Here is a 25,420-nt window from a genome sequence, read left to right on the forward strand (position 1 = left end):
TCATCCTCACTGTCTGTAACCTACCTTTATTTTGACTAGTATTTCTCATACTTCAAGTTTCTGCTTAAACATCCAGTTATCCATGGAGTCCTCCCAGACAATGCTACTCCTCACCACCATCATCTGCTAGGTGACCCTCTTAAGTACTCACACAGTACCCCATAATTCACTCATCGTAGCACTTATCTCACTATACAATTACTGGCAGTATTCTTACCCATATCTCCCACCAAGCACTAACATAACACAGACCAGTTCTATGCTACTCATTGTAGTATTCCTAATACACTGTACAGTCCCTGATACAGGTATTCTCAGTACGTATTTGAAATGAGTAAATAACTGATACCTGAAGCAGGTGCAGTACTGGTTAGGGGAATATGGTCTGAGAGATGAAGAGTGGCTATTAAATACTCCCAGTTTTCATGGCGTGGCTTTGATCATTCTGCAGTATTCCAGAGTTTCAAACAAAGGCCCATAGCACCAAGTGAGTCACAGTCATTTATATTCCTGAAACTGAGGATCAACAGAGGGCATAATTATTCCTTAGGCTTTTCATGAAGATCATCTTACCCCACACTAATACCATAAAACTTTCCTAACTCAGGTTGAAATAACCTAGGCTCAGGAGTCACAGAGATGCTGGTTTAAATCTCAGCTCCAACACTTCCCAGTTGTGTGAGATTGAACAACTCACTTAACTTTTCAGAGCCCAGCTTTCTTTGTGCCTTAATTCCTACCTCCACTGGATGTGGGGGAATAAAAGGAAAATTCTATTCAAAATGATCTAGTGAACTATTTAGTATATAATACACACTCAGTAAAAGTTTCTACAGTAACTGTTGAAGGAGAAACTGTGAGTATGACTTGGGCCCTTCCTTTGAGAAATGCACAGGTCAGTGGAAAAAATTCATTACAAGTCAATATGATAAGAGTAAAGGAATATACAAAATGCTAGAGCATCACAAATGACATATTGACTTACTGGAAAGAGCACATGAAAAAAAGAGATAAGTGTGATAAAATGACAAAAATGAAAAGATGTCAGCAGGCAAAGGATTGGAGAGAAACTGGGGGAGAGGCACTTTGAGAAGTGTGTCCAGAAACAAAGAGTTATACAAGAGCATGGCAAATTTAAGAAATGGCAAATCATTTGACATGGCTGAATGTAACAGGTGGTGAAGAATGTATGGGGAAGAGAAACAGCAGATGTTGTGTGATAAACGGTCTTGTAGCTAAAGGTTTTTAAGTAGCGACAAGCATGATTAGTTTTGTTTTTTAGTATGTTAAATTTTACAACTATGTAGAAGATGATCTAGAGGAGACAGCTGTCAGAGGTATGGAAACAAGTTAGCTTGGACTACATCACATTAACAGGGTAATAAGTTATTAAGTCTGAACTAACGTTGTAACAGGAAGAATAGGAAACCGACTCAGAAGACAGCAGGACAGGACTTGGCGACTGGTAGAACAGAATAATGGTCACCAGAAGATGTCTACATCCTAAGCCCCAGAATCTGTGACTATGTTATCTTAAATGACACAGAAGAATTAAGGTTGCTGATGGAATGAAGGCTTCAAATCAGCTGAACTTAAAATATGGAGATTATCTTGCAGTGTCTGGGCGGGCCCACTATAATCAGGAGGGTCCTAAAAAATAGAATAGAAAGCCAGAGAGTCAGAGTTAGAGAGATTTGTGATTATGGAAAAGTATCAGAGTTACGTGACATGAGAAAGACTACACCAGCCATTGCTTGATTTCAAGACTAAAGGAGGCCACAAACCAGGAACATGGGCAACAGCTACAAGCTGGAAAAGGCAAGAAAATTAATTCTCCCTTAGAGCCTCGAGGAAAAAAAAAACAGTCCAGCTAAAACCTCGATTTTGACCTATTAAGGACCATTTTGGACTTTAAACTTCCAAATCGTAAAGTAGTAAATTTGTGCTGTTTTAAACCACTAAGTTTATGTTAATTTGTTACAACAGTAATGGAAAACTAATAGACTGACCAACTAATCATGAATGAAAAAAAAACGACTGAAGATGAATTCTGAATTTCTGACTTGGGTGATTAGATGTTGTGATTAACCTAGACAGAAAATATAAGAAGGTAATAAAGTTTGGTGAGGGAAGGAATGGAGATGGAATAGTGAAAAGAAAAAATATAATGAGTTTGATTTATGTAGATAAACACTTATATAATATATTAGAATATTTTTAGAGGGTAACTGATGTGCAAATCAAGATCACAGAAAAGAGAAATTGCTGGAGATACATATTCAGGGTTGCCATTATATATGAACAATAAGAAATCAGAGGGTATATCACAGGGAGAGAGAAGACAGAGTAAGAGGACAGTCAATGATGGAACACTGAAGACCACAATATTTAACTACAGGGGGAGTGGGAGGTTCAGTTAAAAGAAGCTAACGAAATGAAAGAAGGTAGACAAGAATCAGGAAATGGTATAATAGGAACGTAGGAAAAAGAATGTTTCAAAAGGAAGTGAGCAAGAGATCCAAAGGATGCAGAGAGATTCAATAACATAAGGGACTAAAAATTGGCCATCTCTAATTAAAAAAAAATTAGCAACTCTGATCTTAAGAGCCAAACTATGAATATCAATAGTTTGAAACCCTCTGTTGGTTCAGTACTCCCCAAAACACTTACAGCCCAGCAACGGGACAGCTAGATTTTGGACAAGCGTACATAGGACCCTATATAGCTGATTGTTGAGAATAATTATATTATACGTGATGTATCAAGTTTTCTAGTGAACATCAATCATGTTCACCTGAAAGTCCTAAAGAAAGTCTTTAAGAATTGTTCTTTCCTAAACTGTATCATCTTTACACTTGTCCTTCACCTGAAAATAAAAGTAGATGGATGTATCATCTATATGATTTATATATAAATCTTTATGATTTATATTTATTATAATCAAACTAAATTCCTTCTTAATTATTTTGCCATTGGACCCAAGCTAAATCCGGTCATTCTGTACTCACAGCTTATCTATCAAACTGAATCAGTGTACTAAATTCTGAATTTTTTTATACCAGGTAAAGAAAAAAATTACCAGTTTTAATTAGCTAAACCCAAGCCACCAACTTGATTTAATGAAGACATGCACAGAAGACAGTTCTCCTGTTGCTCCTGGATCAGACTAGCATACAGAATTGAAGAAAAGCAAAAATGAAAAGCACATTAATTCACCTTGTTAACATGACCTTTGCTTAGTATGATCAGCCCTGGATTCCCGGGACTGCAACTTGAGGTAAAAAGTTCTCAGTCATAAAAAAGGACAGTTTAATGCACAATAACTTAAATATTAAAAATAAAACATTTCAGGCTTAATTTTATTAAGAACAGGAATAATACATTTATATAGCAAGTGATTTGTATACATGAAGAAAAAGCAAATAAAGTCAAAGACAACATTTAAAAGCTTGCCCATAATGGAAAAAATAATCCACATAGTAAACACTCCTGGAAGAAAGGATCCAGGTTAAAATTTACAGTGAAATTAATTAAAATGAAATACGTGTGAAGTTATATCCACACACTGTAAGAACATAAACAGAATAAATTGCCCATATGAAACATTATTTATTTAAAAGTTTTGTCTAAAATAACCACATATTTGACAGCAACTAATTGATGGGATTTTAAAGAGGTTTGGCAACTGTGAAAACAACAGAATTGAAAATACTCAGACCTATACAGCACCACCAAAATATAAAAATAAAAAAAGAACTTCCATCTTTATTTTAGATGCACCTGATGAAATCAGTTTAGGGAAGGTGCATCTGAAGAAATTATTCTAAATGCTTCACAGGGTAATAGAGAGATGAGAAATTGGAAAGAATGTTTAAGAGACATAGAGAACAAAATGAACGTTTCTTTTTTTTTAATGGAGGTACTGGACATGGAATGCAGGACCTTGTGCATGCGAAGCATGCACTCTACCACTGAGCTATACCCTTCCCTCAAAATGAGCATTTCTAACATTCACCCAATAGTACTTCTAGAAGGAGAAAAGGAAATAGTGGGGGAGATAATTAAAAAGCTATTTGATGAGATAATGGTTCAGTATTTTTCACAAAGAATGAATAATATGAATCGTCATATTCAAAATGCCAAATCTCAAGCAGTATACATAAAAATAAAAGTGTATCTAGGCATATTTTAGTGAAACTGAATACCTAAATCAAGAAGAGGATCTAAAAAACAACCAAAATAAGAGGCAATAATGCACAAAGGAACAAAATTTAGCATGTCAGTTGACTTTACAGGAAAACATAAGAAGCTGGAAGACCACTGGAGAAATCCTTCAAAGTAGAGGGTAAAATCACCTACTTGAACAATGGACACAATTTTTTTTTAATATTTCATCATATCAATGCTTTCTGGTAGTGCATTCCCACACTGATTCTGTGTATGAGACTGTATTTGGCAAAGGAGTAGTAGTAGACTTGACATAAGCAGAGAATTGACAAATGAAAAACTGTTTCTTTCTTCTCTATATATATCTCTCCAAAACAATCTCCATGAGAAGATTCCTAATCTGAACTGGTACAGAGTGACCTGGAGCAGAGCCTGTCATCCTAGCTGAGGCTACCCTAGATCAGCCATCCAGCCACAAGACGTAAATGAGCCCAAGTGGAAGAGAGAAGAACTGACCAGATAAATTCATTCAAAATAATCTAAACCCTGAAAGTGACATGTGTTTTAACAAAGGGTTATTTTTCATACCTTTGTATTATGAGGTAGCTTATCACACAGCATCATTGTGTCAATAGACGAGTGACACAGAAATTCGAATCAGAGTGATATATTGCTACTGTTTAGAAAACTTAAAATAAGGGGCTGTCAGTGAAAACAACAGAGTTATGATCTCTGAAAAGTATCTCTTTCATAAAGGCAACAAAAATGCTGACATCATCAAAGTCAAGGTTTTCAGAACTCAAAATTAATCAAAAGCTTATAACAATTGAGAATAGTTATTGAGAAAAACAACTAAACCAAGAAACAAACAGCTTTTTGCATTATAACTTTTTGTATTCCCACCACCTCCATCCCAACTCTATGATATTTATGAAGAATAACAGTCCACAATCACAGTGAAAATGAGCATCCTAGCAGTCACTGAAGAGAATATAACAGAGTTGGAGATTTATTATGGACTAAAGGTTTGTGTGCCCCCAAAATTCATATGTTGAAGCTCAAATTCTTAGTTTGGCTATATTTGGAAATAGAGCTTTTAAGGAAGTAATCAAGGTTAAATGAGGTCATTAGGATGGGGTCCTGATCTGAAAGGATCAATGACCTTATAAGAGGAGACATCAAAGAGTTTGCCCTTTCTCACTCTCCACATGCACAAAGAGGAAAGATCATGTAAGGTCACAGCAATAAAGCAGCCATCTGCAAGCCAGGAAGAGACTTCTCACCAGAAATAAAATTTGTGAGCACTTTAATCACGGACTTCTAGCCCCTAGAACCATAAGAAAATAAATTTCTGTGTTTAAGGTACCTAGATTACAGTATTTTACTACAGCAGACCAAGCAGACTAAGACAATATCTTCCAAAGGCTCTTCTTAGAGAATTTTCCTTATTTGACCTGTCTGGTATTTCCACAGGAGTCTCCATTACAAGGATGTCTACATTTGACCTGAATCAAGGGTCACCCAAAGAGAACAGCCTTTTCCCCAAGAATGTCTTTAAAAAATAATTTGAGGGAAATATTGCACATCACAACTGTCTGAAATGGTATATAACAGTTTGGGCAAACAAGATGTGATACACCACATCAACAAAAGAAAGGACAAAAATCATATGATCATCTCAATAGATGCAGAAAAAGCATTTGATAAAATGCAATACCCATTTGATTAAAAACTCTTACCAAAGTGGGTACAGAAGGAACATATCTAAACATAATAAAAGCTATATATGACAAACCTACAGCCAGCATAGTACTCAATGGTGAAAAACTCAAAAGCTTCCCACTAAAATCTGGGACAAGACAAGGCTGCCCACTATCACCACTCCTATTCAACATAGTCTTGGAAGTCCTAGCCACAGCAATCAGGCAAGAGAGAGAAATAAAAGGGATCCAAATTGGAAAAGAAGAGGTAAAAGTGTCACTATATGCCGACGACATGTTACTATATATAGAAGACCCTAAAAGGTCCACACAAAAACTACTAGAACTAATCGAAGAATTCAGCAAGGTAGCAGGTTACAAGATTAACTTTCGAAAATCAGTTGCATTTCTTTACACTAATGATGAATCAACAGGAAAAGAAAGTAAAGAAACAATCCCCTTTAAAACAGCACTGAAAAAAATAAAATACTTAGGAATAAATCTGACCAAGGAAGTGAAAGACTTATACGTGGAGAACTAAGAAACATTGATTAAGGAAATTAAAGATGACCTAAAGAAATGGAAAGATATTCTATACTCTTGGAATGGAAAAATTAATATTATTAAAATGATCAAACTAATCAAAGCAATCTACAGATTTAATGAGATCCTTATCAAAGTACCCAGCACATTTTTCACAGAGCTAGAATAAATAATCCTAAAATTTATATGGAATCACAAAAGACTCAGAATTGCCAAACAAATGCTTAAGGAAAAGAATGAAGATGGAGGAATAACCCTTACAGACTTCAGACAATACTACAAAGCTACAGTAATCAAAACAGTGTGGTACCGGCACAAAAACAGACATATGGATCAATGGAACAGAATAGAGAGCCCAGAAATAAGCCCACAGACTTACAGTCAATTAATCTTTGACAAAGGAGGCAAGAGTATATAATGGAGAAAAGACAGTCCCTTCAGCCAGTGGTGTTGGGAAGACTGGACGGCCGCAACTAAATCAACAAAGTTAGAACAGTCCCTCACAACATACACAAAAATAAACTCAAATTGGCTTAAAGACTAAAATATAAGAAAAGACACTATAAACATCCTAGAAGAAAACATAGGCAAAACATTTTCTGACATAAATCTTAGCAATGTTCTCCGAGGGCAGTCTATCCAGACAATGGAAATAAAACCAAAAATAAACAAATGGGACCTAATTAAACTTATAAGCTTTTGCACAGCAAAGGAAACTGTAAGCAAAACAAAATGACAAACCTTAAGAATGGGAGAAGATATTTGCAAATGATATGACTTACAAAGGCTTAATTTCCAGAATATATAAACAGCTCATACAATTTAATGACAAAAAACAAACAATCCAATCCAAAAATGGGCAGAAGACGTCAACAAGCAATTCTCCAATGAAGACATACAAATGGACAATAGGCACATGAAAAATTGCTCAATATCGCTAATTATCAGAGAAATGCAAATCAAAACTACAATGAGGTATCACCTCACACCCGTCAGAACGGCCATAATTCAAAAGTCCACAAACAATAAATGCTGGAGAGGGTGTGGTGGGAATATAGTTTGGTGCAGCCATTATGGAAAAAAGTATGGAGATTCCTCAAAAAGCTAAAAATAGACATCATATGATCCAGCAATCCCATTCTTGGGCATCTATCTGGAGGGAACTCTAATTCAAAAAGACACATGCACTGCAATGTTCATAGCAACACTGTATACAATCGCCAAGACATGGAAGCAACCTAAATGTCCATGGACAGATGACTGGATAAAGAAGATGTAGTATATTTATACAATGGAATACAACTCAGCCATAAAAAAGAATAAAATAATGTCACTTGCAGCAACATGGCTGGACCTGGAGATTGTCATTCGAAGTGAAGTAAGCCAGAAAGAGAAATAAAAATGTCATAGGATATTACATATATGTGGAATCTAAAAAAGAAAAAAGACAACACTAATGAACTTACCTACAAAACAGAAACGGACTTGCAGACATAGTGAACAAACTTATGGTTATCAGAGGGAAAAGGGGTGGGAAGGGATAAATTGGGAGTTCAAGATTTGTAAATGTTAACCACTAGATATAAAATAAATAAAAAACAAGTTTCTTCTGTATAGCACAGGGAACTATATTCAATATCTTATAGTAACCTACAATGAAAAAGAATATGAAAATAAATATATGTATGTATATTCCGACTGAAACATTATGCTGTACACCAGAAACGGATGCAACACTGTAAACTGACTATATGTCAATAAAAAAAAAATAAAATTTTAAAATGAAGTAGATGGTTATAAATTAAGATGATAATTGTTATCCCCCATGCAACTACTAGCAAAATAACACTTAAAATTTTTAAAAGATTACAATGGAATTAAAATTTTTATACTAGAAAATATCTACTTGTCACAAAGAAAAGCAGCATGGGAGAAATGAAGAACAGAAAGGAAATTACGTACAGAAAAATATAGCAACAGGACAGACTAAATTCTACCGTATCAGTGACTGCAGTAAATGTAAATAAACACACCAATTGAAAGGCAGTAGCAGGAAGAAATTATTTTTAAAAACCCGTAAATGAATAATTTACTGTCTAAGAAGACACACATTAGATCCAAAGATACAGATGAGTCGCCTGTAAAAGGGAAAGTATATACAATGTAAAAAATGACCGGAAGAAAGCTGCAGTATATATTACCAATGTCAGACAAAACAGACTCCAGAGAAAAATTGTTACTGAGGATAAAAACAGACATTTTGTAACAGTGTCAGTGTCCATCTATGAAGAAGATAAAGGATTAAAATATGTACACAACTAAAAATGAGCCCAATAACAGACAAAGCAAAAACTGACAGAATTGAAGGAACAGACAACATAACAATAATAGTCCGAGACCAATGTCTTTTATAAACACAGTTCCCCAAATCCTCAGCAAAATGCTAACAAACCAAATATATAAAATGATTAAAAACCATGACCCAGTGGGATTTATCCCAGGAATGAAAAGGTAGCTAAACATATGAAAATCCGTGAATAAAGTTAAAAAAAAATCTCAATAAGGCAGAAAAAAACATTTGGCAAAACACAACAGTCCTTCATAATGAAAATATTCAACAAACTAGAGATAAAAGGGAGCTTCCTCTAACCTCATTCAAGGCATCTATGAAAATCCCCCAGCTAACATCAATCACACTGATAAAACCCTGAAAATTTCCCCCCTAAGATTAGAAACAAAGCAAGGATGTGTGCTCTTTCCACTTCTTTTCAACATTGTAACAGAGGTTTTAGGCACAGCAAACAGGCAAGAAAAGGAAATAAAAGGCATACAGACCTTAAAAAAATTAAAATTTTCTCTATTTGCAGGCGACATGATCCTGTATATAGAAAATTCTAAGAACCTTGCAAAGAAACTATTAAAGCCAGTTAGTTCAGCAAGGTTTCAGGGTATAAGATCAGTGTACGAGAATCAGTTGTATTTCTATACGTCAGTACTGAGCAACATAAAATGCAAATAAGAAAACAATTCTATTTATATTAGCATCAAAAAGAATAAAATACTTAGGAATACATTTAACAAAAGTATAAGATTTATACACTGAAAACTACAAAATATGTTGAAATAAACCACACACCTAAACAAATGGAAATAAATACTGTGTTCATGGATTTGAAAAGTAATCATTAAGATGGTAATACTTCAAAAACTGATCTACACATTCATTGCACTCCTTATCAAAATCTCAGCTACCTTTTTAGCAGAAATTGACAAGCTGATCCTAAAATTCTTATGAAAAGGCAAAGGAATAAGAAAATGGAGAACAAAGTTGGAAGGGACACTTTCCTATCTCAAAACTTACTCTAAAGCTACAGTACTCAAGATTGTGTGTTATTGTCATAAATACAGGCAAACAGATCAGTGGAATAGAACTGAGAGTCCAGAAATAAATCCATATCAATTTATGGTCAGTTGATTTTCAAAAAGAGTGGCAAGTCAGTTCAATGGAGAAAGAATAGTCTCTTCAGTAAATGTTCTGAAACAACAGGATATCCCTTGCAAACTTATTCATTTGGACCAGCTTACAGAACAGCTTACCAAAATAGAAAGACTCATACACACACACTTGCATACACGTAAATAACATTCTGAATATTAAAGGAAAGCCCTATTATCCTTAATACTTCTCCTGCACCTTTTCCAAGCAGACAGCTGGCCCATGGAAACCTTTCTTCACTCAAAGATGTGCTCAAAAAACAGCAGTCCCAAATCTATAAAGAGGATACTGTGAGAAATAAAAAAGAATGGAATAGAAAAAATTAATATCATATGAAGAATACTCACTGCTAAAGGTTGTCACAGCGGCGATTCACCAACTTCTGTGTTCCATACTGGCTCTCAGGTTATTTGGACCAACTTCTCCAACGAAACAATTCTGGATGGAGAGAACATTAATAGTATTAAAAACTGGTAGGCTAGGAAGGAACTATCAGCCTTATATTAAGAGAGACTGTAAAGGAGGCCCATAGCCTGACTAAGCAAAAGAATTTAATAGCAGACTCTCTCCAAATGGATTTGGGATCCACATAGGACTGTATCTTCATGGTACAGAAGAAACAAAAGTAAACTTATCCCCTTGAGATTACTGAATCTCAAGGGATTTCAGTAATCTTGGTGCCAAAGCAGAGCAAGGGGTGAAACAGCAAAAAAATATGTGTCTATGTGTCTCTGACGAGTCATGGCCATAGGCTGGTTGTCACATATATTTGTAGTTCAGTTCTATATTACTCGAATACTTCAAGAAATTTCAAGATAAGAATTGGTGGAGAGGGTATAGCTCAAGTGGTAGGGCACATGCTTAGCGTGCACGAGGCCCTGGGTTCAATCCTCAGGACCTCCATTAAAACTAAACAAGCCTAATTACCACCACCACCACCAAAGTATAATAATTAAATAATACAATAATAAATAAAGTGTTTTTTTAAAAAGAACAGGGGACAGGGTGTTTCCTAGATTAGCAGTGATCCCAGGCACGTGGCAGAAGCAGGCTTCATCCTAAACCTCAGAGAATACACATAAACGCTTTTACACTTGGAGGATTTTACTATTTGTTTCCTGAACAAGAATGGACTTCAATTTTAATCTTTTTCATACTTTGTGTGGTGTTGGTATCAAAATCCTGCCAGTCCGATAAAATAAACTTAAGATGTTTCCTCTTTTTCTATTTTTTACAATTCTTCATATAAATTGGAATGCTTTATTTGGGAAAAAATATCTAGGTCTGGTGTTTAATCTGTTAGGTCAATTTTAATTAACCCTTCATTTCCTTTAATGTTTATGACTATTCATATTATATATCTCTTTTTGTACCACTTTTACTGTTATTTAGAAAAATCTGTCCATTTGATCTAAATTTTCAAATTTTTGGTATAAAGTGTTCAGTATATTCTCTTATTAGCTTCTTAATCTATACTGTATCTATAGTTATGTACCCTTTTTAATTCTTAGTTTTATTTGTGCTTTCTTTCTTTTTTCCCTTAATTCATCTTGCCTGAGGTTTGTCTGTTTTATCTTTTTTTCAAAGAATGAAATTCTGGCTTTATTGATTCTATTTCACTTTATTAATTTCCATCATTATTATCTCTTCACCTCAGGCTTTCAGAACTGATTTTGTTATTTCTTTTCTAGTTCTTAAGGCAGATACCTAGTACGTTAATTTCCAGGTTTCTCTCCTTTTCTAGTATAAACGTTTAAATCTATAAATTCTTATTGAAATATACTACTTTTGCTGCTACTCACAGGGTTAATCCCTAATATTTTCAAAATCACTAAGTTCTAATTATGTAATTATGATAAATCATGAATTATTGAAAAGTATGTATTTATATTGATTTTGTTATCAAATTCCAACTTAACTGTACTTTGACTTTCACTAGTTTTCAATCACAAACTTTTTACTGTCTACATCTCCTCCCAAGACTTTGGTCACATCAATTGTTCTATCAATGCTATTCATCTTGAAGAACATTCTCCTGGAGTCTACCAACCTGCAGCAATCTTGACTGACTTTCCTCTGTGTCAGGTTCAAATCTGTCATCCGAGGATCTCCCTTCACCACCCTTTCAGGCATTTCATTTCTCTCTTTCCTGCCCTGTGTCTCCCATTTTCTGCATCCCACACCTTCCTCTTTCTTGGTTTACTTCTTCCTTTTGGTGGAGAAAAATCTCCAGTAGCTTCCTGAGAAAAGTGCACAGGGAGATAAAATTTTTTGTGAGCTCATATGTCTGAAAGTACCTGTTTTCTGCCTACATATTTAATTATTAGTTTATGTATGTCCACGATCATTTTCCTTATGAATTTTCAAAGCATCATTCCATTGCCTTCTATTTTATATTGATGGTGTTGAAAATTCTTAAGTCATTCTGATTCTACTTTCACTCCTTTGGAAACTTGTACAATTTTCTTTGTTCCCAGTGTTTCTGAAAATCCACAGTGATGTATCTTGGCATGAGTCTACTTTCATCTATTTTGCTGATACCAGTCTTTTAATCTATAAATAAGTATCTTTATATTCTGCAAATTTTTATTGAATTATTCTACTGATAATTTCTCCCCCTCCATTTTATATATTTTTTCTTTCTAAAATTCATAGAATTAAAATATTGGGGAAAATTTCTTGGAGAAGAGGAGACAGCCAAACCGATTCTGAGCCTCAATGTTCTCCCCAGCTATATACAAGCGAGCATATGTGCACAAAGCTTTGGGATTAAAGATAAACAAATCATTGTCCCTGCCTTCAGTGGGCTCCTGGTCCAAAGGGAGACAAGTGAAAATGATGTAGAAAGAGGATATTCACAGTGCTATGGGAACCCACAAGAAGGACAAAGTAACTGTGACAGGAGACTTGGCTGGGCAGTTGAAGACTTGGAGGTCTCAGAATGTGCTTCTGATGTGTCATATCTGAGCATAAGCAAGAGGAATGGATCTGAATCTTTATGAGGTCACAGACCTTTAGGGGAATGTAATGAAATCTATGAGACTTCCTCCAATAAAAATGCATGTAACACACATACAGACACCTATACTTTGCTTCCTAACTCAGAATGTGCATTATTAAGAACACTTGGTATGGAAGGATGAGTAGGGAATTTTTAGACAAGAAAAGGAAGACTCCAAACAGGGTAAACATGTGAAAAATCCTGCAGACATAAAAAAAACAAACAAACAAAAAAACAACTGCATTATTGGAGTGGAGGCGGCTGTAACATAATCGAGTATGATTGGAGCACAAGCTGGAAAGAGAATCAGGCATGTCATAAGATGAAAATAGAAGATAAACAGGGATAAAGCATGAAGTATCTCAAATGTCAGCCATGCACTTTGTTTACTCAAAGACTAGGCCATGATTGATAGAGATTACACAGGGCATGTCAACCCTCTCTCCACTGCTAAAATATATAACTGGAACAGCTAGTGCCCAGTGGAATACTAATTGATATTCTATGAGTGTGGAATTTTCACTGGCATTCACCGTAGGTGTTGAGTGAGCAGTACTCACATCTCAAGCTTACAGCTCTATGAAAGAAAAACTGTTAGCATGAAACCAAAAGCCCCTGAATATCAATTTACTCCTTAATAACCTACAGCAGAACGTCAGTCTTCAATGAGTTGTAATGGTTTGCAACACTGGCAGCAAATTAGATTTACCTGGGAACGTTCAAAATGCATACCATGCCTGAGGTCCGTCCCAGACAAATTAAATTAGAATATGCAGGGTGGAGCCCAGGCATGTGAAGTTTTGGAAGCGCTCCAGCTAACTTTCATGTGTGGCTAGGATTGAGAACTACTATGTTAAAAAAAAATACCCGACAAAAGCAAATTTCTACCATCTAATCTAGCCTTAATTCTATTACATTGTTCCATGCAGCATTACACAACTCAATAATAAATTTTTAAAAAAGCTAAGTATATGTTTGGCCATTTGAATTCCTTTGCTAAGCTACCAAGAATGTCACACAAGGGACTATAGGAGTTGTGAAGGGACTCTGAGCAGCACGCCTGGGGACCTCGGGGCAGCCAGTCCCTGCTGGACGTGCTCACAGTGCGCTTTTTCACATTTTACAGTCTCACCTACTTAGTGTGCTGCCTGAGGCTACTGCTCTCTTCATATCTTACAGATCCGCCTGGCAAAAAGGCTACATGCATCAATAGTTTCTGCTAAGGGTCCTGTGATTCATTGGGTGGCCTTTTAGTCAGACAGATTCTGAGATTTTTTTTTCTATTTTAACTCCGGAAGCCACAAGGATGAGTTAGGAAAAAATATTTCACGTTACCATAGTCATCCACTGCCTTAAACAAAATATACAGCTTCAAATATTTTTCAATTTAGTTAAGCTTAAACATGATACAGGTTTGCAACTAGTTCTTTCTTATACTCTGTACTCTGTTTGATCCTGAAGATAGAACTACAAGAAGAAAGTCACGCAGTGATTTATACAACAAACATTTACAGACTTTACTATGTATCGAGAAGTGTGCGAAGTAATGAGATTAGAAACCAGCATGTATTCACCCTCAAGATACTCTCATTCTGCTGTAATCGTATAGTAATTCCACATTGAATCATAAAAGTTCCATAAGAGGTACATTTTTCTTAAAAAAAAAAAAAAAAGGTGAATTCACGAGATGGCATGATCACTTGTAGCTGAGAGGTTAGAGCCAGGTCTTCAAGGGCCATCAATGCCAGGATAGGAAGTTTACAAGAAACTCTCTAGACTAAAGGGGAGGTTTGGTTTTGTTTGGGGGAGGCTTTTTTTTTTTGCATAGAAAAATGATAAATTCCGAGGTGCAGGAAGGTTTCAAGGTTAACTGCAGTATATAGAATGGATTGAAGATTGGCAAGAGAATAGGAAAAATGAGTTGTGGGTTTTATTAAATTGTTAAAGTAAGAGGTGATGTTGACTTGAGCAAGGGAAGTAGAAGTAAGGATTGAAAGGAAGAGACAGATGCTAGAATCATTATAGAGATGAAGTATAAAAGACTTACCACGCATTTTCAATTCAAGAATACTAATTAGATTGGGGGACTATTGGCATTCATTTATCCATTAAATCATTCAATAAATCTTTATTAGATAACTAGTATGCATCAAGCACTGTGTTGTGCTCTGGAAGTACAGCAATGCCTATAGCAAAGAATGGTCCCTGCCTTCATATAGCTTCATGTACTGGGAGAGAATCAGTAAAACACACAATAATTACCAGTTATAAGTGCTGTGAAGGAAGTGTGGGGATGAAAGAGAACATCAGGCAGTAGTGACTGAGGGTTGGGGTGATGGACAGAACTACCTTCTATTGAGCATTAAGTAAAGCCTTCTCTAAGGAAGTATTATTTCAGAGATCTGAAGGACGAGCAGAAAGAGCAAGCATTAAAGACGTGGGGAAATCAGGTGCAAAGGCTCTGAAACGGATCAATCTTAGTAGATTTCTGTGTTTGAAGAAGAGGGAGCTGCCACTGTGTTTAATGCGGCTGAGACGTTGAGTCAGACGAAAATGGTAAATTGACCATTGTCTTAGTAGCACAGATGTTATTGTTGACCTTGACGAAAGCAGTTCCAGCTGACAAAGGGAAAAAACAAATTGGAGTGAATTGAAAAGTGAGGGGGAAGACAGGAGGGAAGTGGATATAGTGTGTTGAGAAATGAAATGAGAGAGTAGCCGGAGGGGGATGTAGAACAGGGGAAGTTCCGGTCTGCTAAGACGATGTAAGAATTTAGATCCCGTCTGTCTACTGAGCCAGTAGAGAGGGAGACATCAACGTACATAAGAACAGAACACTGGGAGCAGGGGATGATGCCTCCCAGCACCTCCAACTCCCCCTCACCTTGTATCTGAGTTGGATAAATTATTGAAAGCTGATTCTTTCCAAAGTTGGGCTCTTTGGGGAAGAGGATGGAGTAGGGAAGATGAGGACATTGTAGACAGCACAGGGAAGTAAGGATACTGAACACTAGGGGAAGAGAAGGGTGTAGGACAACTGGGATCCTGGTCACCCAATTGAATGCTGCCTAATTTCCAGTGTAGCTTCATGTCAGACCTGCCCCAAATTCCAAAAGAATAGAGACTGCTTCATTTGATCTAACCAATACTAAGTGGCAAGGTGGGGAGCGTACACAGTCTCCTTCTCTACCTTTACAAGTCAGTTTAGTAGCCCCAGAATGTTATTTCACCATGCAATACAATTTATAAAAAATATTGGGGAACCACCAATGTTTTATTTTATCAACCAAGGACATTTAAACACCCCACCATGTAAATCCATCCTCTACATAGAAGAAAGAATATTTTAGGACCAAAAAGTAGGAAGAACTTAATATCAGGATTTAAAAAAAATAAATCTAACTTCATAGAAAATTTCTCTACACTGTTTTCTTATTTTATTTCAAAGTGTGTTATGGATGGTGAAAATACCATCCCCGCCTTATGTCAGTATGGAAATTAGTGTTAGGAAACCACTGGACCAGAAGACTCGTAAAATCTCTTCCAATTCAAATTCTATGATTCAGTTAATAGTAACAAAAAACATTATATTTGAAGTAAAATAGCTTCTTTTTCATGTTCTCCTCAATGATCTTATAAATAACTTTCCCCAAGTCACCTCTGCATTTCTCTCAGCCTCAGGGATCTAAGCAACGCGCAGCCATTCCCATCAGTTTCAAAAGCCACTTCTTCCAAGTCTTCAGAGAGCCCAGAGCATTTACAACAAACACCTTTCTCAGCATAAAAGATAACAGCAGTTTCGACTGTTTTCTGTTGGCCTGAATGCTGATTAAGACCTCAGTAATCGCACTCCACTCTATGCCAATCCAAAATCAGAAACACAGCTTACTTTTCAAAGAATAGAAGGAAAAAAACTCAGAAAAAAATAAAGCTTCTTTGCTGAAAGAAAGCAAGCAGGAAAGAAAGCTCACTGGCTAGTTGATTTGGATATCTTTATTTCTAAAAGTGTTCAAGTATCCTAGCTTTTGCAAGCACGCTTATGGAGACATACTAAAATACGTTATCAAACAGGATATTTTAAAAAATGACTTAAGTTATTACAGGTGAACTCAAAACACGAGAATTGTTACTTGCTCAATGCGAGCTCCAATCTGAGGGCATGTGTCTTTTTAATTCCACGAGTGAGGGCCAAGAGCAAAGTTCCTTCCCTAGCCAGGTCTGCTTTACTGAATTCTCTGCCTGTGCTAATCCTGTATGTACTGGAAGAGCTGACGTCGGTGGAAGGGAATTGTTTTCTGACAAGCTAACATTTCAAGGCTAATGGTTTTTAATAAGCAATTGAGTTTGCAGCATTCAGCTCTTGTTATGTTGTATTGGTTTTTCAGCTTTAATTTGGTATATGTGTTTTGGCACGACTCCACGGCAGGTGCAATTTTAAAAATGGAATCAATGAGATTCACTGTGATGTATAATAGAAGCAGTCCAAGCTTAGCTTTCCACACAGAATACCGGGCTTGGCTCTTCCCAGAGCCCTGCAAAGAAAATGTGTTGATTCCTCGGGGCTTTCCTCACTGTAGCTTTTTGAAATCTTGTTCACACTCCTCAAACATCCAAATCTGCCTGCCTTTAAACAGCTCTCACTCAGAACCCCGTTCTGACCTCATCGCCTCGTTTTCGAAAAGATGAAGTTCATCTAGCAAGGGAGCCTAAGTACAGCGTTTCCTCTTTAAAATCTCTGTCTCTTGCTTTCTATGGGATTGCTAATTAATAGGGACTGAATGAATCTTTGTTAAATGACTAGTTGAATGAATCTGTCCTCTCTTCCTTCTTCTCTGACTGAAAGGAAGAGCGACTCCTTCTTTTCAAGACTAACACCTCTTAATGATGTAGCATTTGTCTGCTTGTATCCCCTCCTGCCTTCTTTAAGACCCTGCTTCATCACGTATTCCTTCTCAGTCTAAGTGCGTTTCCTCTTGATGTCTCCATTGGTCACTTACAGGCTTTCTATAAACACAGGCAGATGGCTCAAATTCGCTCAACTACAGAATGAGGGAGAAAGGGCGTGGTGACTCAGGGCACGTGCCAGGGGTGCTGTGTCGGGTGGCAGTGTTCTATCGCCTGGTATCTGAGTAGTAAAGATAAAATCACATACTTGCTTTTTGCACTTTCTACATCTGTGTTTTATTTAACAGTAAAAAGTTGAAAGAAAAGAAAAAAAATCACCTCAAGGGCAAGATGGTAGTAAGAAATACTGATAATCAGCTCAGGAAAGTGAACAACTCCAGGGACTACACAGCAAATCCTTCTGCAAGTCAGCTAATTTCTAACGCTTTGTTTTCAACAAAATTGAAGAACGACTTGCAGTTGTCATATAAGCGCATATAATATATAATTTTACATATATTATATATAAACTATATAATCTTGAGTGTGTAACTCACAAAGAGTTTTAGAAAATTAAGTGAAATTTCTGTAAAAGAAAAACACCTCTACCATTTCTATATTCTTGTTTATGAGAACAAAGTCTCTCTGGCACTTTCATCCATAAAAACAAAAAACGAAGATAGACTCAATAATGAACTCTGTCTCATTCTAGCAATTAATAACAATCATCTATGTTTACAAGAGCGGATGGGAGGGAGGCAAAAACAATTCCATGCATCTCATTAAGAAATGCATTTTCAATAAATGTTAACACTTTATGTTTAATAATTATCTTCCAGAATTTCTAATATGTTATTTTAATCCATTGTATGCTAGTATTAATTGTAATTGTAACTCAATCCAGAAGAAATTTAACAATAGCGCCTTATGTTCACTGATATAAAAAAAAATCAATGGATATAATATTTCTGAAATTAATTACCAAGTGATCCATAAAATGGCTTTTAAGCATTAGAAAACAATGGCCTGCCACAGATGAAGCTTACAAATATAATGCTGAAGAAAAAAAAGCAAGTCACAAAGAGTCTACACTGTATGATTCTCTTTATATAAATTTCAAACACAAGCAAGAGTAACCTACACTGGGGATCAGCAAACCTTTCCTATAAAGGGACAGATAGAAAATATTTTAGATCTTGTGGGCCATATGGTCTCTGTCTCAACAACTCAATTCAGACACTGTGACAAGAAAAACACGAGACACAACATATAATAGAAGAGTCGTGACTGTGTTCCAATAAAACTATTTACAAAAAACAAACGGCAGGCCATTTGGCCTGTGAGCTGCAGTGTGACAAGCCCTGATCGATACTGTTCAGGGGTGATTACATCCATGCAGCAGTATAATGGAGCTACGATACCACAGGAGGAGAGGCAGTGTTACAGCTAGCTGGGGGTTTAGGGGGAAGTCTGGGGTGACAGTAATATTTTATTTCTTGACTTCAGTCGGTTAATACAATGTTGCTCACTATACATTTGTTAAATGTTACATATATATTTATGCCTTTTTCTGTGTAATACATTTTGCAATAAAATTTAAAAACAATCCTTCCATTTTATTATATGTTGTTAAATAACACTACAAATTATATTAATTTACCTATGCCAAAGATGAATAAAATACTCCCTTTTTACACCTCAACAAAACACACTGCTAGACTTTTACCTAAAAATCTTAATTCTAGAAATTTATCCCAAGAAACTAATTGCACAAGGGAAAAACTATGTAGAGTAGTCCTGAGGCGGGAAGCCCCATAAAAAGATCAGCAGGACCCCTAGGCAGGGCCGCTGCTCTCCTTAGCACCTTGCAGTTCCCTGGCCCAGAGCCTCTATCTCACTTTTTGCCTCTAAAGTGGCTAACTTACACCTAGAATTCTATTGGTTCCCTGAGCTCACTTCTGATTGGTTATTTCCTTCACTCCTGATTGGTTATTACTCTGATTGGTTATTACTCTCACTTCTGATTGGTTATTACTCTCACTTCTGATTGGTCCACTTCCCTAACTTCTGATAGGTCCATTTGTAGTACTTCATTTGCATGGAGCTCACTCCTGATTGGTCTATTTCTACAAAGCTTGTTCCCGGTTGGTCAACTTCTGTTGTACTTTATTTGCATATGATGTTGCAAAGTGTAAAACTGGCAGCCTATAAAAGGCCTGTGTAAACCTACAGAGGGGTTCAGAGTTTGAAGTGTTAACTCCTCTGGGCCTGCTGGCGTAATAAACCTGAGTTCTCCAACTCTCCGAGTGCTACTTGGTCTCTTGCCCAGATCCAGGTTGCTGTCACAACTGAGCTGCAACACCGAGCTGTAACGCATTTTCCTCAACAGTCCCCCCTTATTGGTGGGGAAACATTCCAACATCCCTGGTGGATGCCTAAAACTACAGACAGTACCAAACCCTATATATATTAAATTTTTCCCTACGATAAAGTTTAATTTATAAGTTAGGCATGGTAAGAGAATATCTGAATTGCCAGCATTACCTCTCTTGTAGTTTGGGGTCATTGTTAAGTAAAATAAGGGTTACTTAAACACAAGTACCACGATAACTTGACAGTCAATCTCATATCCGAGCCAAATACTAAGTGGCTAATGGGCAGGATGCACTGGACAAAGGGATGATTCGTGTCCAGGGCAGGACAGAGCAGGATGGTGTGAGAGTTCATCTTGCTATTCAGAATGATGCACATCTTAAAATTTATAAATTTTTTTTTCTGGAATTTTCCACTTAATATTGTCAGACTGCAGTTGACCACAGGTAACTGATGCCACAGAAAGCAAAACTAGGGACAAGGAGGACTACTATATGCATAAGGAAGTTTCTCCCAATGTGACCTGTGGTGGTAAAATCCTGCAAATAAAAGGTTTGTGAAGTGAATTATGGAACTTCTGTTGCCATTAAGAGTGATAATATAAATCTATACGTATTGACATGTGGACATATCATGTAATGAAAAGCAGGTTACCAAATAATATACAGTATAACTCAATATATGTAATAATATACTCATATATGAAAATAGAAAATCTTCCTTAAAGCTCTGTTTGTGATTATCTCACCTCCACAGATGTATCTCTTCCTCATTCCAATATAGTCAAAAGCAAGTGTTCAGACAGCAATAATGATCTGGCTAATTGTATATCATGAATCAAAATATTGCACTGAAGCTGGTCAAGAGGACCCTGCCATAAGAATGTCTGATTTGTTAAGCTTGGCTCCCTAAGCATGATAAAGTAGTTGAACCAATAGTTTTAGACACCCTCTGTTCTGCCTGGCTCTTAGGAGGAAATAAGCCAGTAAGATGTAAAGCCCCTACCTTTGATGTGGCAGCCTTGGGGAAACAGAGCAGTGAAGGGCTGGCTCTGCTCCGAGTACATGAATATGACCCAACTTCCCCTTGCGAGAACTGAGACCTAGTTCTGAAGTTGAGAATACACCCGTAACCTCAGGATGAACCAACAGTACTCCTGTTGATCACCCTGAGACAGAAAACAAAGGTTAGCAACAGGGATCCAAATGAATTGACATAAGGAGATGTTAACTTTGTATCAACAATAAATAACATTCATCTTATTGGGAAGGATTTTCAATTCGTGAGTCTTCCATCAAGGGCCAAAGGGTAGGGAGAAAGAGTTGGCAGCATGGTGTGATGGATGCCGTTTCTATTTTCCCTTTTTCCCATATGCATAACAAATGGGATAACTTTCTAATGTCTGGTATCAGGATTTGAACTACACAGATGAGGTACAGAGAAAGAAAAAACAAATAAACACAAATATATGTATAGATAATTGCCTGCAAGTATGTTTATCAAAGTAATAATGGTGATTATTTTTCTGTATTGTTGCTTTTCATGTGTTTTTTTACTTTATTCTTTGTACTTTTTTGGTATTTTTTAATCTTTACAATGAGTGAGTATAATTTTCCCACAAAATAAAACAATTACCTATTAAAGCTATTTAAAAAATATTTTTTTCCTGAAAATACTACCCCCTAGATCTAATTTCCTTCTTTCTTTTTTTTTTTTTTTTTTGTATTCTTTCCCTCATTATTGACTCATCTTTTTTCCACAAGACTCCCACCCCCACCACTCCACTGAAAATGTACTCTCCAAGGTCACCTTCATTGCAAAATCCTCAGTCCTTATTTTCTTTGACAGCTCTTCCCTGCATTCAGCATAGTCAAGCCCTCTGAGCATTGCAAAATGTCTCTTTGGCTATTCATTCTCTTATTTTTTTCCCTAACTTTCTGCCTCCATCTCATCTGTCTTTTTGATTGGCTTTATTTCCTCTGTTAGTTGCAAAATGTAATCTCCAGCCTCAGTCCTTAGAACACTGCTCCCAACTATGTCTCAGGGCCATTACATCCTGGTGAATGACTACCCAGACTCTGCAGTCACCATTCCAAGTGTTCCTTGAGCTCAAGCTAGCTCCCTTTCTGTAACTGCCATTTCCACTGGGATATCTTGACATCACCTTAAACCTAACATGTCTGAAACTACATCTGTTGGCCCAAATCAGTTTTCCTGCTAGACTTTCCTCTTTCAGCCCACAGAACTAGGTCATAATTTCATTGCTTTTGCAATAGCCTTTGGCCAAAAACAAAGAAAAGGGACACAGTGATCTTTAGCTACAGTAGAAAGATCAAAACAGAACAAAGAGTCTGAATACAAGAATTTTTTTTAGAGATGATTTTGTAAAAGAAACCAGACCAATACATCATCATGTCAATTTAAGTGTAGCCATAAGAGTAAATTTGGCTCCAATTTTGGAGTCAGTCAGTCCCTAGAGAGAAATGTGTTCGTTACCAATATTAACACCTTATCCTCCGAATTGTGTGGATTAAGAAGAATTATGAGGAGGAACTACTCTTCTCTATTCTTATTCAGTCATTCACCAAATCTCATCAAGTTTTGTTTTGTTTTTTTTTTGTTTTGTTTTGTTAGTATCTTTGTCTATTACTTTGTTACCTTTTCACACTCCCAAAATACCTCATCCAAGTCTTTCTCCTTTTACATCAAGCTGCTATATTGTTCAACTTTAACTTCATAACTGATACAATTTGCCTCCCACAGTCTGTTTCTGTTTCCATAAATTTAACCTGCTGAAAAAAAATCATCTTTGGCACTTTGCTGACTACAAGATAGAGTTCATAAAGCTGAGTATATGAGGCCTATAAAATCTGATCAAAAACTGCCTTTGCAATCTTATCACTTAATTCCTTCACAAACTATATCTGATTAGCTTTTGATAAGTGCTCTGCATGAAAGAAATAAAAATAGTGAATGGGTAGGGAAAAAAAATCTGGGAAGCAGGGATCAGGTGGGATCTAATGAATATAGAAAAAGAAGAGAGAGCTTAGGTCCAAGGTTTCAGAGTTGGATAAAGTGGGAGCCAGTGAAGGAGAGTAAGAAAGAGAAATCAGTGAGGTAGAATGAAAATCAGGTCAAATGTGAAATTACAAAAGAAAAGGGAAAAAAAGATTTTCAAACAAAGATGGAGTGGCCAACTATGTACGACAAAGACTGACAGTTGATTATTAAGTTAGGAATATGGAAGTCACTGGTAACCTTGACAAAGGAGATGTCAGAGGAATGGACAGATGGAGTCCAGAGCGGGATAAGAAGACACAGGGATGTTGGGGAGAAGAAACAGTGAGTAGCCACAGCTCTTGCAAGATATTGCAGTGAGGAGAGCAGACAAATTGGCTTATACAGGGAGAGATAATTAGTGTGAAGGCAGACTATAGTGTATTTGCACTCCAACAGAAATGATCCAATGGAGAAGGAGAAACTAATGTTGCAAGACAAAGAAGGTACAACCGAATGAGTATAACACTTAGGTAGGTGAAAGAGAAGGGAACTCAGTTGTGGAGGGACCGCCCTTTGATAGTAACAGACACACTTCTCGATCTTCAGATTAGACAGAGGTATGCAAACAGGACGTGTGGCGAGTTTGCAGTCAAAAGGTGGCGCAGGCTCCTCCATGCCTTCCATCTTCTCAGTGAGGTACAGGACTGGGCACAAGGGGATGGGGTGGGAGATAAAAGTTATAAAGAAGGAAGGTATGCAAATAAGGTCTCAGAGAGTGAAAAATTGAGCTTGCTAGAGAGAAACAACTGGAATTCCAGGCAGTACTGACACCCAATTTGAGATTTGAGAGTGTTACTTTAAAATGAAATTCACTTTAATTTAAAGTGAAACCAGGGTGCATGATGGGTTAATTTTCTCCAGTTACGAAGAAGTGGTAATTAATACACAGGGCAGAAATGGAACTCAACCCCATGATTTATTACTCTAAAAGACCAATGTTCTTGGGTCTTATTGTTCTAAATTCTTTTCCTAATGGCATTTTTTCATAGTTTCCTCTTAAAAAAACCCACAGCTCAGGTTATCATTGAGTAAATTATTTTCTTTAAATTAAAAAATTTATATATTTCTTGAAAAATGGTAAGCAACAATACCTATGGGAAGAAATTAAAGAGGCTTCCAACATGAAACCATTTGTAACCTGTATGCCAATCAGCGTACATTTCCCCCTGTAAATATTGCAAAATGTCCATATGTTCATGCTGCAAAAGCTCTCTTGGAGCCTTGTAATCAGGCCAGTGGACCATATTGTTATGCACAACCTAACCTCTTTTCTTCTTGGCCCCCAACAAAGGACAGCAGGCCGAGAGAACTAGAGCTAATTAGCACCCTGTTCATCCTGCCTTCTGCTTAGAGAGCCTAAAGGAAGCTTGCTTTTTTTCCTGGCTGATGATAAAACAGAATCCATCTCTTTGCTCTCTGAGCTGAGTCAGTTATCAATCATGATTGTGCAGACACACTGAGAAGCAAAGAAGATACACATATACACACATGCATTCTTATGTTTGAAGTGGCTCATGGTATGTATGTGTGTGTGCATTTGTACATATATGTATTTAGCAGCACAATATAAAGGTGGGCGGGGGAGTAGATATAAATGGGGAGAGGCTGAGGGAAGAAAAGTCAGGAAATGGTGACTACAGCTCTTTCTGGAGAGTCAGGATAGTGCAAGGAAAAGCAGACTCAAATCAAATCTCCAGGGTCAAATCCTGGCTCTGACGCGTATTAGCCATGTGGCCCTGGGCAAGTAACTTACCTTTTCTGGACCTCAGTTTCCTTATTTGTACAAGAGGAACAATGACAGTACCCAAATCAAAAGGTTACTGGGACGATTCAGTGGGTTGTTATTACTTGCAGCTCTGTAGCTGGTGAGCCTAGAGATATCACTTAACCACCTGCGGTTCACTTTCCTTATCAGTAAAACTTACTGGTTTTGTAAAATTTTTCGTCTCAAGATCCTATATTTCCTGGTACTTAAGCAATATATTTTGCCAGATCTGTGAGGAAATAAATATTGTATTAGTTATAAAATACCTTCAAAATAATCTCTGTTACCTATGCCTGCGTTCCCATCAGTGGCCAAATAAATCTATCATTTCTATTTGATTCAGGGATGTCATAGGTGGACCTAGAAAGCAGATGAGCCTTCCTAAAAATACATCTACACTAATATTTAAGTTGGCTTGTGTTCTGTGAGCC

At 36.7% G+C, this 25,420-nt stretch overlaps 1 long non-coding RNA gene across 3 annotated transcripts in view; it reads right to left on the bottom strand.

The window, feature by feature from the left end:
- The window catches only part of LOC135320143 (uncharacterized), a 310,832-nt gene extending 298,679 nt beyond the window's left edge, over nucleotides 1-12,153 (bottom strand). For 2 of the 3 annotated variants that reach the window (XR_010379378.1, XR_010379377.1), the window contains exons 1-2: nucleotides 11,957-12,153; nucleotides 10,254-10,344 (exon numbers count right to left, since the gene is read on the bottom strand). This is a non-coding gene — a long non-coding RNA (uncharacterized LOC135320143). Of the gene's footprint in view, nucleotides 1-376; nucleotides 517-10,253; nucleotides 10,345-11,956 lie in introns of those variants that run through there. The other variant, XR_010379376.1, reaches the window with a different exon arrangement.
- Nucleotides 12,154-25,420: the final 13,267 nt, after the last annotated feature.

Source organism: Camelus dromedarius, chromosome X, assembly GCF_036321535.1.
Source record: "Camelus dromedarius isolate mCamDro1 chromosome X, mCamDro1.pat, whole genome shotgun sequence".
Taxonomy (NCBI): Eukaryota; Metazoa; Chordata; class Mammalia; order Artiodactyla; family Camelidae; genus Camelus; species Camelus dromedarius.